Source organism: Diceros bicornis, chromosome 3 (genome assembly GCF_020826845.1).
Source record: "Diceros bicornis minor isolate mBicDic1 chromosome 3, mDicBic1.mat.cur, whole genome shotgun sequence".
In the NCBI taxonomy this organism is placed as follows: domain Eukaryota; kingdom Metazoa; phylum Chordata; class Mammalia; order Perissodactyla; family Rhinocerotidae; genus Diceros; species Diceros bicornis.
The window spans coordinates 74,276,362-74,294,883 of NC_080742.1; positions in this window are offsets into that span (position 1 = coordinate 74,276,362).

Below are 18,522 nucleotides of genomic sequence, written 5' to 3' on the forward strand. Positions count from 1 at the left end.
CTTCGTTCCTGTATATACTCCTGAATATACTAGTCAGTTGGTTTCTAAAAAATCTGGGCTAAGTTCTCTTGACTGCTTCATTGCTCACTCAGCATATAAACAAGGACAAGACCTTCTTGAAAGGAAAATAGATTGATGCTCACTGGAATGGTTCAGGCAAGAAATAGATTGTAATGTGTCCCTGTGTCCCAACAAAATGTGGAAGTGCTTCTATGTTCAAGTCACTTTGACTGCAGAGAAACTACCAAGTCACTGGAGATGCCACTGAGACTAAGCAGGACGAACACTGAAAGCAGAGAGGCCAAGAGATGTACACACAGACTTTGGATCAAAGCTGGCTCTGCCGCTGCATGCTATATGAGCTTGTGCAAATTATTTAATCATTCGAAGTTCTAGCTTTCTCAATTGTTAGGTTGAGCTATATGAAACTGCCAATGTTTGACTGTTTTTAATCTACAAAACTGACAATTTCATGATTCATCATCTGTGGCTACAAGGTTCTGTGGCTGTGATTAAATGAAACATTTCTATAAACTTATAGGTACCACGTAAGTGCATTTATAATTTTTTTTACTTCCTCTAAGAAGAATTCTTGATTAGACAGTATTATTTAATAATAGTTGCAATTCATTATCTTAGCTAATTCATTTATATAGGTGAATTAATAATTGATAATTTAATATTTGTCATTAAAGAAATATAAATTGCTTTATAGAATAATTTATTCAGTCATGTGTATACTCTGTGGTCCTGAGATCCTAAAGTTTACTTGGTCACTGGTAGAGCATTTGCAATAGTCAGGTTGGACATGTTTTGTCCAATGACATGTTCCCCCGATATAGTCTTAATACATAAATTTGATACCTGTCTTATTCCAGGTTAGCTTGCGTTTGTAAAGTGAATTTAATGATACCATGAGGATGTTGCAATGACCTCACTTGTGACCCCTATCTCCATAAGCAAACCTCCAGGTGTGGAGCAGCCTCCATTATTAATTGAAATGGGATCTGTATCTTACACACTCATTCAGCTCCAATAAAGCCCAGTAGAGCAGCTCTGAAATACACAGAAGACACTTGCTTTAAAACAATACACATTCATAAAGTTATTTAACTCTTTAGCTGAGTGCATATTTTTATAGTATTATAAAATCTGAGGATTTTGGTCAGTTACCCATTTGATATGTTTTAAGACTGAGTAAACCCAAGGTAAGATTTGAGTGTTCATACAGGCAGAGGCTAGAAGCATGACAACAGAAAATGTTCACTAAGTCTCTAGAGTTATTAAGGAACCCCTAATGGGTAGTTTTAGAACTGAAGAAACAAAGCATAATCCATCATTAATAATGAGATGTGATAGACTTGCTGATAATGTTTATAATTACTATTAAACCACTTAAGACAGTTAGCTCCCACTGGAATATAGCAAGTGGTATGTGGTTGCAATGCACCTCCTACTCAGAGTTCTCAAAATGTTTTTTAGATACTCTATTAAATTAAGAACACTCAAGAAAACCACTTAAAGTCAGAAGTACATTTCTCCATTCTCCTTTATGTGTGGAGTTTACTGAAGGTGACGTCAGTGAAAAAGGCTATAAACTTCAACAGTGTCAATCACACACTGATTGCAGACTAGAGGATGTTAAATGTTTTATTACTCTTTCATTTTTGCCTTTTCCATAAGTTTCAGACTGTTCTCCTGGAAATAACTGGAGATGTAACCTGAACCTTGGTGTATTTTCTGAAGTTTCAAGATCCATTCGAAACTATGCTTAGACCAAAAATTTTGACCAAATTTTAAGAGAAGACAAAGATTCACTGACATAATTTCCCCTCATATAGCCTCCTCTTGTTCTCCAGCTTTGCCTACTTCCTAGAGTCCCAGGGTCATTCTCATGCCTTAAGCAGCCATTGTCCAAAATGGGTTGCTTTAGTTCCCTTTTTTTAATTTTACAGATTATTTCATAATTATTTTATAGCTTATAATCATGGTAGCTAATAGAATAATGCACACTTTTCTTGGTAATAATTACATTTTATCTTCATGAGAAAATCCAAATGAGTGACAAATGACATGAATTTTAAGTATCTTAATAAGCTGATAGGAGAAGATATTTACTGGTAGATATTTTGAGGAATTTTCAAAACACCTTATTGACATGGTCCTATATTTCTGCCTTATGTAAGGTCACTCCTGTCATAAATCAATCAAGCAGCGTTTATTCTGTGCCCAGCACTAAGCTAGGTGTTGTAGAGCATTACACCATAAGATAAAGCTTTGCAGAAAAATATCTGATTTTCTTTGATCCTTCTAGATATCACAGTGTCATTTGGGAATGCCCAGCTGCTGGAAGGAAGTTGCCTGGAGGCCAGAACTTGCAGCTTGCAAAAATCTAACCAGAGTACAATGGGAGCCCTTGGTGTTAAGCACTGTATAGAAATCCAGCAGACATCCTATCCAGAAAGCAGAAGTTCCCCAGAATAGCTTTGCATAGAGAAGCCCAACAAAGAAGGAAGGAAGGAAATGTCACAAAATGACAGAATAATGTTTTTTTACCCTAAATCCCAACTCCACAGGTATTTTGCAGAGTAAGTGTTTGATGAGATTTGAGGGGTGGGGAGAGAATTCTGTTTTACTCCTTTTTCCAAGAACCATGTGCAGCCACCTGTTCAGCCTGCGTTGCTGGAGATAGTTCAGCTTATAGTCTAAGGCCAAGGAATAAGTACAGCAGTGCGAGTCATCGCCTGAGAAAAATCCCCCCCAGGGCTTCTCTCACCTTCTCCCTGACACCTCCCATCTATAACTACATTCACGCTAAAATAAATAGCAACAAATGGCAGCATAAGTGGGAAAATAATGTAGAAAATGCAGCGATCCCTGGAGTGCACAACTGTGAGTAAAGGGAACTTATTTACTGGCAATGAGGTTATGGGCTGATGGCCTTTTCTGGAACAGAGATGACAAACAGACCACCCATGGGACAAATTTAACTGACAAGTGGGTTTTATTTGTCCTATACAGTGTTGGGTTACAAAGTATTTTTAATACTTTTTGAATTCACTCCCAACTAACTTCACCTAAAAATCAGAATTTCTACTTCTTTTGAAAGGCAAGTGATCTGACAACCCTGGGCCTGCATTTCCCTACCTCATTACATGGACTGGAACAGAGCAGCAGGTACCCTCTTAGATAGAATATGTTATCTCCAGATTGATGCCAATTCATCCCTCTTATCAGCTGCGCCACCAAGCATCACTTTTCTAACACCTGTAAGTGTTTGAGATTAAGCCCCTCAATTAGACCATACTTATGTGACTTGGAGCATCATCCAGCGAACCAACTGTCCTGCTCAGGTGTCTCCAAAGCAACACTGGCTCTTAAAGTATAGAAGCTACATGCCTGGGCCAGCTTCCCCAACGCTGGAGGTTGCCCTAGTCTAGGCATGGGCTTGGGAAGAAACAAGAGAGACAATCTTTGGTGTTTCTATACTTTGAGTGCTTAGCTGGTTGGCTTCCTGCTGGACAACTCTGAATGTTCAGGAGTGTGTGCATGATGCTCCCTGGGGGTAAATCTTTCTCCCAGATAGAAAATCTGATTAATGTTATTGATTTTTCTCAAATTCCATGTTTGATGTGACAAGCACTGACTCTTGGGTTTCACTTAAGTGAAGATTATAATAATAACAACTACTATTTTTTGAGCACTATATCCCAGCCATCTCATACTTCTTATTTAATTTGGCTCACAACTCTGGAAGGTAGCACAGTGAATGACTCTTGTTTTCAGCTGCCCAGGGTCCTTTCTGCCTTGTCTTGGTAATAATTTCCCTACTTCACTTAAGAGAATTACCCACTACCTTCCAAATCCCATTATGGCAGGCTTTCAATCACAGTACTGTTCCGTAAGCCACAGGGTGGGCATATAACCCAACCAAGGCCAATCAAACTCTCTTGAAGATTTGAAAATTGAGCAGAGTGGTGCTAGCACAGAAAAGGATTTGGTCAGATTGATCTCCACGGTGCTGCTGGGAAAAGATCTAATATCTGGATTCCAGAGCTACATGGTTCTTGTATTTTCCCCTATCTTTGCAATAAATTTATTTTGTCACTTAAATTAGCTAGAGAAAGCTCCCATTGCTCTAACTCGTTGTGCTATTATGAGATAACTGATTTCAAAAAAATCAATTGCATTCTTCAGAAGGGCAAATCCATGACATAGCGGAAAAAGCATACAATATAGAATTAGACCTCTCAATAGTTGAATTCCAAGTTCAGCCACTTACTATTTTGATTCTGAATAAGTTATTTTATTTCCCTAAAGCTCAGTTTTGTTAGTCGTAAAATGGGAATAATAATAGTGTAATGCTTATCTTTCAAGATTGTTGTAAGAAATTATTTATATAATACATACATGATAAGTGTTTTAAAATGACTATAGAATTAGTTGTTTTTATTTTTGTTATTATCATTACTTTTGTTATTCAAAGAGTCATTCAAATAGGCCAAGTCCTGGCAAGCTTTTCAAAGGGATTTCTACAACCCAAATGTTATTTCAGAAAAGCCATCACAAAAGTATGTTTGGCTGATTCTACCTCAGGGTGCATAACATCTATTGAAAATTAGTCCTTACTACTCATATTTTATATTATATTTTCCTCCTTGAGTGACAGAAAAGTTTTTTTTTTTCTTTTCTCCTTTCTAATTTTCATGGTTGTGGGAAAAGGGAGTTTTGTATTTGCCATAGATATAGAACTGACCAGTAAGGATATGATCTGAGAGACTGGTTTATTGAGAGTAGAGCAGTTAAGTGTTATAATTTCGTAAAGAAATCGATAGGCTTAATTTGCATAAATTTTGTTCTAAATTTGATATGAAGAACATTTAGAGGAGAAAATAGCTTGTTAGCATGCTCAACTCAGGGAAAGGAATATAAAGAGGGAAGACAAGGGAGGAAGGAAGGAGAGAAGGGAGAGAGGGAGTGAGGGAGGGAAAGAGGGGACATGGAGGAAGGAAGAAGAGAAGAGAAGAATAAAAAAGAAATAACTCAAGCTGGAACTTTCTCAACAGGAGAAAATACCAGTTTTAGCTAGCAATGTAGCCAATTTAAGATAATAGTGTGATGTTACTAAAAAAGCTAAATTTACCTTAGATTACATCATCTAAGGTATACTACCTGAACAAGGAGGCCCACAATTTATTTTGTTCCTTACTAAAACTTTGCCTGAAATTTTGGGATATTGTGTTCGCTTTGGGAAATAACATTTCAGGAACACTGATAAGTCAGAGTGTATCCATAGAGATTTTAAAAGGAAATGGAGATATTTAAATATGGAAAAGAAGGCTTAGAAGTGACAGGATTTGAGTATTTAAAGAGCTATCACATAATACACTATTTACACTATTGGTATGTGGTCCCAGAGAGTAGGGTTAGAATGAATGGCACCTATAAAGCAGATTTAGCTTTTCTGTAACAAAGCGATTTAGTGATTAGAGCTGCCTTCCTACAAGATGTGAAAGATTATATTTCCCAAACTGACCACAGTAATATTTCTGGCCTCATATACTCTCCAAAACCTTGCCACTCCCCAGCAGGAAGTGGAGTCTATTTCCGTGATCCTTGAACTTAAGCAGGCTCGTGACTGCTCTAACCAATAAAGTAGAGTGAAAGTTACCCTATAAGATTTCTGAGGATAAGTTGTAAAAAAGACATAGCTTCTGTCTGGCTCTCCCTCAAGACACTGGCCCTCAGAGCCCAGCCTCCACATTGTGAGGAAGCTCATCATGTGAAGAGGTCACAAGCAGGTGTTCCAGCCCACAGCCCTCGCTAATGTTTTAGCCAATAGCCAGCCAGCATCAACCACCAGACATAAGTAATCCTTCAGATGACCTCAGCCCCCACCCTTTGAGTCTTCCAATTGAAGCTTCAGATGTCCTGGAGCAAAGGCAAGCCATGTTAAAACAAATACAGAGAAATTAATTTCAAACTTAAGGTGAGCCCTGATACTAAGCCTTTGGAAGCATCACGTTGCTCTGATTTGTAACTCTTTTCCTGGCTTTTCTGATACCCATTTCAAACAAAAACTTATGCTGCCTCGCTCCGTTGCAGTTACCAATAGCAATAAGAATGCTAGAAAAGGAAAGACGACTTGGAAATTACCCATTGAAGCTCATTGTCTCTATGGACTCCTCGTGGGGTTCCTTCAGGCCAGGAGTTTTTCTGGTAGCAGCTATGCAAGGAAGCCAAGCAGAATTTTAGGGTGCCCAATAAAAGAAATCGCCCCCATGACTGACAAGAGTATTTCTAGAGAATTAGGATGAAATCGAACGCTTTCATACAATTTTGATTTGAGCCTAGACTTTTAAACTTACTCAAACTTAATAAAAATTATACATTGAGGGTCACCTGCTACACATTTATTTTTTTTTTAAGGCAACATGTTGAATTCCAATGGAAAAAAAATATTTTTATTCAGTTTGAGAGGCTTGGTATTTTTTTCTATATAATTGATATTGACTACAGTGGCAAGATTTACCTTCTTGTTAATAAATCAAAACAATACACAATTTTTCTCAGACGTTTAATTAAAAGCATACATATTCTTCTAAGAGAATATAAAAATTGTATCTTCCTAGATGACAAATTCAAGGCTTAAATGCCTGCTTTTGTGATCATTATTTTCAAAATATTCATTTTTAAACCAGCATATCCTTAACTCCTTATTAAGAGCAAAAAAGCATGAATTTTAAAATAATGTGGTAACACCAGTTTAACTGTAAGCATTATCTGACTTAAAACTTTTGAGGATTTTGTTTGAATCATATGGTAAGACTCCTGTCAGTAGAACTTCTGATAATTGTTTTTTAAATCCTCCTCAGCTAGCTCAGAAAAAAACATTATAATTAGTAAAAATAGTTTAAAATTAAGCTTAAAATCATGGTCAACAGAAAATCATTGGAAGATCTTAGATGAAGAAACAATTTGCTTTGAGGGAACAAAAACTACAGAAACTAGTGAGGTTTTTTTTTTTTGCAATATTTTACTGGTGTGTTTTCTGAAATCTGTTGGAGTTGATTATACACTTTTATTATTGAAGATTTTAAAAGTACCTGCACTTCTACTCTTTTAAATATACCATTACAGTTCTATTCTCTAGTTTGATTAAAAACAGTTGAAAAACAGTGATCTCTGGTGTTAATAATAATCCCTTTTACTCCTAAGTAATGTTTTCTTCTCATCATTTCCTTTCATAGCTTTGGTAATTATAAGCTTTTTATGGTTTAAAAGTTTTTTCCCTAAGGAAAATAAAACAAAGAGGAGGAAGAATTTAGCTTGAAAGTATAATTCTTTATTTTTCTTTTTTCAAACAATGCTGACCTGATTTTATGATACGCACTCTGCAAATTACAACAAAACCTAATTTCTCAGTCATCTGAAATAACAGAAGGAAGTGTACTGATACTGCTCAGTCTATGGCGCTATATGTTCTTCATATGTTATATCTATATACTCAATTTATTTATCATTTTAATTAAATTGAATTTATTAAAAATAGCTGTATGAGAAGAAACATAATCACCATTCTTAGAAAAGGTCTATGTCGGGGCCGGCCCAGTGGCATAAGCTGTTAAGTGCTCACTGCCCGGGGTTCACAGATTTGGATCCACAGATTTGTCACACCATGCTGTGGCAGCGTCCCATATAAAGTGGAGGAAGATGGGCACAGATGCTAGTCCAGGGCCAGCCTTCCTCAGCAAAAAGAGGAGGATTGGCAGATGTTAGCTCAGGGCTGATCTCCTCACACACACACACAAAAAAAGATATGTCAATATCTTTTATTTGGTGTCCATTTTTTTCTCCTTTGAGTTTAGCAATGTGTTCTCTCTGGGACTCTGGTTTTCTCACGCTAAGAGTGAAAAGAATCTCCTTCTACCTCTGAGGCTGTACCATATGACAAACACCACTGGTGTTATTTTAATCGACTCTCATTCTCCTGAGTTGGTCCTGGATGAATTTTGATTTAAACAAAGCTTATTTTGTCTTTTGTGCCATTTCCTTACATTTGGAAATAAACTTCTCCTAATATCTTAATCTGGGAATTCAGTGTCTTTTTTTTATTATTATTTTATTGAGGTCATGTTGGCTTATAACATTGTGTAAATTTCAGGTGTACATTATCATATTTCTGCTTCTGTATAGACTGCATTTTGCTCACCACTAATAGTCTAGTTTTTATCCATCACCATATGTATGTGCCCCTTTACTCCTTTCCTCCTCTCCATACCCTGCCCCACTGGTACCCACCAGTCTGTTCTCCTTATCTATGGGTTTCTTTGTTTGTTCATCTTCCACATATGAGTGAAATCATACGGTATTTGTCTTTCTCTGTCTGACTTATTTCACTTAGCATAGTACCCTCAATGTCCATCCATGTTGTTGCAAATGGTAAAATTTTGTCTTTTTTTTTATTGCTGAGTAATATTCCATTGTATATATGTAACACCTCTTTATCCATTCATCTGTTGATGGGCACTTGGGTTGCTTCCAAGTCTTGGCTATTATGGATAATGCTGCGATGAACATAGGGGTGCATGTGTCTTTCAGTGTCTTTTTATTTCTCCTCCTATTCAAATCTGTTTCTGAGAAAGATCTATAATCTTAAATCCTATATATTAACCTCTTCTGGAAGTATCTGCATTTTAAGATTTATAAAGATTTTAAGGCTTTATACATTTTAAAGTTATAGAAAATAAAATAGGAGAAGCTGGATAGGATAGTAAGTGTGGTTACACATTTTTACCAGAACTTCACCACCTAATCTAAAAACCAGTTTTATAAATAGCAGTCATAGTCATTAGCCATCATCATTATGTAAACTTTGTTATGTTACAGGAATCAACTTAAGTGCCCCTACTCTAATAAAAAAAAAAAAAAAAAGAGAGACAATGAATCCCTTTGAAATAGAGAAGTGTGAACACTTAGTGTGGCCCAAGAGCTACGGTTCATTTTTACCAACCAACATGAAAAGCCTTGAGTGTGTTAGTGAGATTCCTTACACTCACAGGTAAGAAAATGCAGTTAGATCACATACAACGATGGAAATGGATTGCACGCCCTGTTCTGCAGTAAGATAGAAGAGCCTCATCAGCCTAGAATTTTTCTGGGTCCTGATGTTTGCAAAACTTTTAAGACTAGAAAGGACAGCAAGCTTGTGCAATGAGCTGAGCTCAAGAGATCTGCCTTCCATTTGTTTACCCAGCAAGTATATAGCCCAAAGGGAAGATGTGATGGGTCCAGGTTGCCCTATTCAATCCTGGATTGTCCTTCCTGGGAAAGTTTATGCTAGGCCAATTCAGTGGTGATGTACTTTTGTTGCATCAACAGTGTACTGGTTAGGTTTGCCTTTGTGACAATCCTTAGGTTGATGCCTAGATAGTTGAACTAATTTATTCTCTACATGTTTCAAAAAATAAATCTGTCATTTATTTCCCTATATGGTATAACTTATACTAAAATGAACCACTTGGAGTATATATATGTTAGGATTCTTCAGGTGAAAATAATAGAAAACTCAACTAAAACCAGCTTAAAGATGAAGGGAAGTATATTGGCTCACATTACTGAAAAGTCTAGAGATAGGGTGTGTACTTAAATGGGTGTCACATGATTTCTCTGCTTTTTATCCCAGGTCTGCTACTGTCTCTTGTGGGCTTTCTGCTCAGGTTGGCCTTCCTTAGGAGAGCAAAATGTTTGCAGCAGGCCCAGGTCATATTCACAAACAAAACTGTCCAGAATAAAGTCAGTTTCCCCACAACTGAACAAAACTCTGAGTGCAATGGGTAAAATAATATCTCCCTGTCAAGCATGTCTATGGTGTGGTCTTTAGAAACTGTGAATATGTTACCTTACATGGCAAAGGAACTTTGCAGATGTGATTAGGGTTAAGGATGTTGAAATGGGTAAATTATCCTGGATCATTAAATAGGTCCAATCTAATACCATGGGTCCTTAAAAGCAGAGGAACTTTCCTGGCTGTTATCAGAGGAAGATGTGACCACAGAAGAATGGTCAGAGAGATACAGAGTTCCTGGCTTTGGAGATCGAGGAAGGAGTCATGAGCCAAGGAATGTGGTCTGCCTCTAGAAACTGAAAAAGATCAGGAAATAGATTCACCTCTAGAACCTCGAGACAGGAATTCAACCTTGCCAACACCTTGATCTTAGTCCAAAGAGACAGGTGTCAGAGTTCTGACCTACAGAACTGTAAGAGAATAAATACATGTTGTTTAAGCCACTAGATTTGTGGTAATTTGTATGACAGCCATAGAATACTAATATACTGAGTTTCACATAGATGGGACAAATTCAGACCCACTGCTGAACATATCACAGTGGCAAGGGAAATGTCACCAGCTGATTGGCTGAGGCATGAGTTAAGTAACCAAACAAATTATTCTGGAAAGAAAGATGGGATAAGAATCAATGAGCCTACCTTTGGAGCTAGGGGGGCAATCCACATGATCCATGTCTGCCCACAATGGAGAATAGAATGTGGGTGGGCAGTGTACAGTATGTACTGTAGTACACTTACCTCAGGTGAGACATGAAACTGGCAGATACTTTTAAGACTCCATGGTCTGTTCAGCTCAAAGTTTACTCAGAAAAGTGGTTTCTTATTTTCTTTCTAAGAGGGATATGGATTAATTTTTCTTCTATGTCTTACAACTTCTCTTGATCAATATATTTTTAATGTCTGAGGAGGCTGTAATTTGTCACAGCGCCTGTCTGAAGTGAGGTAAATGATGTTTAATGCTTGGAGACTGCTTGCTCACTGCCTAATGGAGGAAAGAATGACTCAGTGGGGAAAAAATGAGGCTAAGACGCAAGTATGACCAACTGTTTATGGGGGTACAATGTTTTCATTACCTAGAGAGAACCATATAGGATTATAAACTCCTGAAAAAATCTTGCAGCATCCTGTTTTAAATTTGTTATATAATCCTTAGTTTACTGAGGTCTGTCAATAGTTCTTTAAATGTTTGTGTATTAATGAAAACCTGTTTTCTAACTTTTTATACTTATTTCTATTGCTGGCATACAGGAAATGCTATAAAATATTTGCTGTCATTAATGCTATTTTGTCTGTATAATGAGTATCTGCAGTGTATGAGATGACTCAGAGTTTCTTCCAGAATAACCCTGAGATCTGAGGAAGACTATTTCCCTCTGAAGGTAAAATTAATGTCAACCCCCAATAGGAAGCAACAGATCATTTTGTAGATACGTAGGGACAGTAAACTTGGCTAGAAACAACATTCAGTTTAATCAGGGAAATGACACAGAAGTAGACAGAAGCAAATTCTTGCAGCTTATCTACTTCTGTCCCAAAGGAGAGAGACTCAGAATCTGAAGGACATGGGCAATTCATGAAGGGACATTGGCCCAGGTGTCATCATGGCCTAAACAAACTAGCCCAATAGATCTGTCATTTCCCTTCACCCACCAAGCAACCTATGTGGTTACTAACGCAAATCTTCAGGCTCTTTGATATCAGGACACAGCACCATGGATAGAGGATGTGAGCATATGCTTATGTATCCCAAAATATACAATTAATTGATTTCTCATCACATCTGAGTCAGTGAGTCTGTCAACCCAGTTACATCATCCTTGGGTTATACTGAAAGAGTTCAAGGCCAAGAAACAGATTTGGGACTTTGGCAAACTCAGCTCTGTAGGGTCTCTTGTCTGATGGCACCCCCACACCTCACCAAGCCTTTGGCCTTTCTACTTAAAAAAGTCTACAACTTGTTAAATAAATCTTGGAGATATAGCCTAACAGTTTCTATGGAAAAGTGTGTGTAAAATTACAAATAACTAATTTAAAAAAATTAAAACCCTCTTGGAATAATATTTTAAAAGCCAAGAGTTGCCTACCTGTATTCTATAATTTTAAGGCTGACTATTTCTTTTCATATTCTAATTTTTATAAAACATGGTAAACTATGAACGGTGGCTATGCATCTGTATTTTTCAAAATATGTCACTAGCTATTACCTTACCATGGTTCTCAGTCTGCTTGGTCTGGTACCACTCCACAGTCTCCCAGAGACATTTGGAAATATGGGAGGTGGGGGTGAAAAGGAAAGGGCTTTCTCCTGTCACAACTACTAGAAGATGTTGCTGGTATGTAGGTCTTGGGGGGTCAGGTTTAGCAAACATGCTGCAATGTAGGGAAAGTCACACACAGCAAAGAACAACAAAGAACTGTCTTGCCCAAATCCCAATTATAGTTCTGTTGAGAAACATTGCTCCTAGTTTCTTATGATGTAAGGATTGGTTGTGACTTTCTGAGATTATGATGTAAAACAGAATGATACTGGAGGTCTAAGTGCATTTCCTGCTGCTAAATCAGGAAATTGTATTACCAGTTTAACTTTCCATTTCCATATCACTGTATAGAGCTGTGTGTGGGGGGGTGCAGTTGGCTTTGTGTGAGTTTCTTTACTCTTCAAAAGGCTCTAACAATAAAAAATATTTTCTCTCCTTTTTCAGCGACTGAAGGCTGATGACATAGTTCTTGGGTCTGTAGGAAATGAAATAAAGACCTTGTAAACATTCTAGTTAATTTGGTCAGTCAAAGAAGCCAAGTCAGATAGCTCACCTTGGTGACAGGGAATTGCAGCTACGGAAACAAAGTCATGGTCCTCACTCAGCTTGGTGCAGATCAGTCATTGTGTGTTTTTAGTTATTCACATAATGCTTCTTTCCACTAGACTTAATCATCCAAAGGTGACAGTATGGGGGAACCTCTGAACACCCATGCATTTTCTCAACCAGATTACAAAGCCCAGCATTACGTGTACACTTTGCTGATGTAGACATAGGTTGAGATACAAATAGGGGCTGATCAGAGAGGGGCAGACCATTTACACAAAGGCATTCATTCCAGGGACCGATGCAGCTGGGTCTCACAGGCCTGCCCTAGACAAAGACTCTTCAGCTAAAATCCTTTATGAGAGAGGTTTAAACAATCACACATTAGTTGGCATTACAGCATTCAATCTCTTTAAACTCGGTGACCAAAGATCGGTCCCAACCAGTGAACTTTCTAATTATTGCAAATGCCCTGTAAATGCCTGGCTTGTCCTGCCCAAAGGTTTTCAGGAGATAAAAGTTAATTCAGAAACAAAGTTCTATGGAAGTCAATGAAGCCTTTAAAGAAACAGTATTCAGATTTTTTAATCTCTTGCCAAAACAAAAAAAAAGAAAAAGTTAAATTTCTGTCCAACAATCTCAAAATCAACAAGACAAAGAAAAACATTCCAACCCCCATAGCCAACAAAAGGCCCATTTACTATCTGACACCCTGGGTGGACTTTGAAGCCACACTTCTCCAACAATCACTGTATTATACCCACAGAATAATACCAACCTGTTAATGTGGGGTTTGTTCGATCAATTTGGAATTCAAATTAGAGTAAATCGGGATAGAATGCTGCCCTAACACCAAGTCACTAAGGCTAATCAAATGTAGAAAAACAAAAAAAAAAGTCTTCTTTCCAGGAGTAGCGAAAGCAAGATTAAAACTTAACAGAACTAAACTCTGCCCACATTAGCCTAACTACATGGTACAAGAACATATTTTCAAAATGAAAGAAAACATGACCCATGTGACTTTCAGGGACTTCAATGTGAGTCATGTGGTCCCCCATCCACACATTGATAATTCACAAAAGAACATATTCATTTTTACAAACAGTTCTTAAAGTCTTTAAACTTGAAATGTCACGGTGATAGAAACAAGCTATGGAGAGTTTTAAAATATGTCTGCATGTTTAAAACATGTTTTTAAACAAAAACATGGATGTGTTTTTAGAATGACTAAAGCACATAATTGCACATCCCAACACAGCTTCCCCATTACCAAAATGCTTCATGACTTAGGTAATTGTTCCATTGCCTTGAAAGCACTGGTGATCAGAACCCACTTTCTTAGCAACAGAATTAGAAACAATAAGATGTTCAGGAATAAAAATCATTAGTGGAAGAAGAGGTAATAACAAAAATATGATAATGTCATTTTATGAACTCCTTTGAAAGCTTCACTCGCAACCATCACAATCTCTTTCAGACACCACAAATGTTCCCTCTCCCTGTCTTCTCTCTGTTTCTCTTTCTCCTCAGAGACACTGTTCCCTTAAACTTCCAAATTCTGTCTGAGGAAAACTTTCAAATTTTATCAAGTTCAAATACTTTGATTAGGGCAAAAGAAATCCTAATAGACATAAGTTTCTCAATAAATTATCAATACGAATACAAATAAGATGAATAAAATTACAAAGACCTTTTCTCTTAAAACTCAGGAAAATAAATTATGATTAAATAGGAACTTTTTAAATGTCTATGATTATACTTAAATTTAGTGGATATAAAAAGAGTAAAACAAACCAATCACATACCTGTCTATATAACAAGGCATTCAACTCAGAAGGTTTCTATGGATTTCACAGAATGTATTACATATAAATTATTCATATCTCTTAAAAATGGAAGAAAAATATTGAATTCAGTTTGTAGAATTGACAACAGTTGGACTAACAGGAAATGGAAATATCATTTAACAGCCATGTGATTGATTAAAGTATTATTAGTTCAAGGGAATGATCACTTTCAGATGGATTAAGCTATACTACTTTTCTTAAAAAAATCAATCTTTAAATTCTGAGCACTTGAGCCAAAAGACTTCTAATCCTCTAAAATTCATAGAATGCAATGGAAAATTGATTTAGCACCAGAGTTCTAGGAATCAGAGATCTCACAACAGAGTAAATAATAATTATCTTCTACTTATACCAATACAATCGCTTCAGTCAATGAATTATTATCTTATTTCAGATTGTATATTTGGGGTGCAAGTGTGGAAACACAACTCGGTGAAATATAATGAAAAATCAAGACTGAGAATTGCGAGGCTGTTACGTTCAAACATATAGGAAGTCAGTTTTCTAATAACAGTCGTGAGTGGTCTCCCATGAACCGTAGAAGGGCGGTTTAACATTGATAAAGTGAAGTTATTCTACCTACGTATAACAGAAACCCATTGCGGATGAGCAGCAATTTGTTTAACACAAACTCTGGTCTCACGCTACTCTATGCTTGCCTTGGCTTTCTGCATGCCAGCCATCCTTGGACGTTCTTGGTTCCTGAACTTACTCTGGTCTCCACACAGAGCCTTAAGACAGTACCTCCCTCTACCTAGGCTCATCTCCCTTGCCACCTTCACTCCTTTCCTAGTACTTCCTCAAGGGAGATTTCTCTGACACTATCACTTGGTCAGGTTCCCTATTACATATTCTCAGAACACTTTTCTTTCTGAACTTTTCATTCTCAGCACTACTCATGTTTTCACTAAATATTTGATTGAGGAAATAATGTTTAATATTGGTAGGCACTGCCGTAATGTAACCTCCAAAGGAGGCTGAATTGCCTCCAATTCATAAACTGTTATACCCTAGGATTTAACACAGTCTCTGGCACATAGAATGTTTAATGGAATGAATGGGGTGAGTGAAGGAAGGAAGAAAATGGGCAAAGTACTCAAGTGGCTTTTAGGATACCTGGACTTAATAACTTTGGGATAGAGAAGTTTGAAGATTCAACTGTGGCACCCAGATGTTATAATTTGCCTAGAACATGTACCATGTATATGGCCATAGATGTGTACATCATTTGGTTAATGCCTGACTGCCAGACCATAAAATTTCCATAAAATTAGCAAATTTTATGGTCTGGACACTGTTACAAGAGAACTAGACTTTCTTACTTTTTATTTTGTCTCTGCTTCTTAACTCACAGTCTTGGTTTTCCATCTATATTTTGCTAAACTGTGTTTTCTGCATGTTCTTTCAGTTTAAAGATTTGTTTATTCTTTCACTGAGCAAATATTTATTGAACACCTACTATGTGCTATCTGAATCAAGATAGTATTTCATAGATTGCTGTGAGTGTACTGGTTAAGTAGAAAAGAAGTATTATTTATAATCCTTGGAAGGAGAGCTTCTATTCTTAGAATTCTTAAGCTAAATCAATATTCACCCAGGGTCAAATTATGTGACTTTGTGTAAGTCAGTTAACTTCTCAGAAAATCAGTTCTGGGGCCGGCCCCATGGCTTAGCAGTTAAGTGCGCACGCTCCGCTACTGGTGGCCTGGGTTCGGATCCCGGGCGCACACCGACGCACTGCTTCTCCGGCCATGCTGAGGCCGCGTCCCACATACAGCAACTATGAAGGATGTGCAACTATGACATACAACTATCTACTGGGGCTTTGGGGGGAGAAAAAAAAAGGAGGAGGATTGGCAATAGATGTTAGCTCAGAGCCGGTCTTCCTCAGTAAAAAGAAGAGGATTAGCATGGATGTTAGCTCAGGGCTGATCTTCCTCAGAAAAAAAAAAAGAAAGCAAATCAGTTCTGTAGATGTAAAGAAAGAGTGGCATAATATTGGAAGACTTTTAATCACCTTAAGTTCTAAACTAATGTAATTCCAGTCTATTATATAGGCCCTATGTTGAATGATTTCTAATTCAAAAACTGACAATATAAGTAGCAAAGTAAGACTGGAGTTCAGTAAATACTCTTCAGTGGCATTCACTGAAAGACGAGGACAAAGAAAATACAGCATCTATTTCTCTACTCCCCAGAAAGAGGGAGAGAACACTCATAACACATGACAGTGAAACTGCAGAAACTTTTAATATGTATGCTTTTCCTTGCTCTTTCTTTATGAGAAAAGTCAGCCACAACCAGCTATACTGGGAATATGTTGCCTAGAAAGAGAACATAGAAAGCCAAACCAATAGAAAGTGAAGAGTACTCTAAAAGGCAAGATGAATTCAAAATTTCAGGAAGAAATCTTAACCTATTATCTTGGAGAATCCTTGACAACTAGCAAAAGTCCATCTATTTTTAAAATGAAGGGGAAGGATTGGAGAAGAAAATATCTTGAATAGAAGTATCTTAAATATTTCTCAGAGGAATCAAGCTACCTACCAAACATCGTTCTGCTCAGGACCAGGTCCAAATGTAGGAAGGAAGAAGTTGCTATACTCGCTTCTAATGAACACGTAGTATGAGAGTATGGCGTAGGGAGAGGGCAGGCCTCTCACATGAACACAGAACATTTATAAAATGCTAAAGACATAAAGCTATACCCTTCTACAATATGATCTAAATGCGTATTTTCATCAGTATTTTCCATTAGGCTTCTATGTGCACATAGCATAGGAACCAAATTAGACTATTTGTTTATTCTTCAATCACAGCCCATGATTCCTTCCTATATTTCCTGGTTTAATTAGCTGTCTCCTTCTAGAGTGTCCATTTCTCACACTACCTTTCATTCTTCTTCTGAAGGCCTTTCCTTCCAGTTATCTCATAAAGCCTTCCATGATTTCCTCCAATCTGATGTGTTCTCTCTGAACTATCATAAAACTTCACACCTTCCTAACAAATTCCAGCTTATGTCATAGTTGTTTATGTATTTGTCTTACTCCTTCCTTCTCATCCCACCTCTTCCTGGTTTTGTAAAGTCTGACTTTAAGCTCTATTTACTTTTATTTACTAAACGTAATAGCATAAAACCTTTTCTATACCATGTGCTCAATTGATATTTCTTGATTTATAAAGTTGACTAAATATTGAGAGACACTGTGGAGTCACAGTTGTTGATCTGCTCGGCAGCCCAAACTTAGTCCACACGTCCTCGAGAAGTTTTCCAAAGATCCGTTACAGGGACCTGTAAGAAGGCAATGGTGCCTTGTTTGTATTCTCTCTCAAATCCCTTAGAATACAGACAGTAGGGAAAAATTCCCTTTGAAGAGTATTGGACTGGGAAAAAGGAGATATTCTGGGCACTGTCATTTAGTTAATCTGGGTTCATGTGGAAGATGAATGGTCTGGATTAAGTATCTTTAATTTTTCTAGCACTAAAGTTTAATGATTTAAATAACATCATGTTATAATCTGGAAAAAAGAAGATACTACTCAGTTATGCTAAATAGTACAAAAGTTGACGAGCAGAAAACACATAGCACAGTTTCCAGTCAGAAAATTGGGTTCTTCTATATGCTTTTTCTGAAGACAGAGACATTATAACTACACTGTGTCACTAGGTCACTGTCTCTGCCATCTGATTAAGACGTGTGTCCCACACAACCGCTGCGACTTGAACCCCTTAAGTGATTCAAATAATTCAAATGGAGAGGGTGAGTGTTTTGTTGGGAGTTTATGGAATATCAGTTTAAAAGTAGTATTTGAATATTCAAGTGTTCTAATCAAGATATATAAATATTTTATTATTCCCCTACTTTATTTCCATTCTACTTTAAAAAACTAAGTCATAAAGATTTAATCAAGTTCATTTTTTAAAAGGAGGAAAATTAGAATTCAGAGTGCTTCACACAGGATTCACAGTGCTTCCAAGGTCAGTATTCAGAGGAAATCAAATGACAAGTGCATTGTTTTTT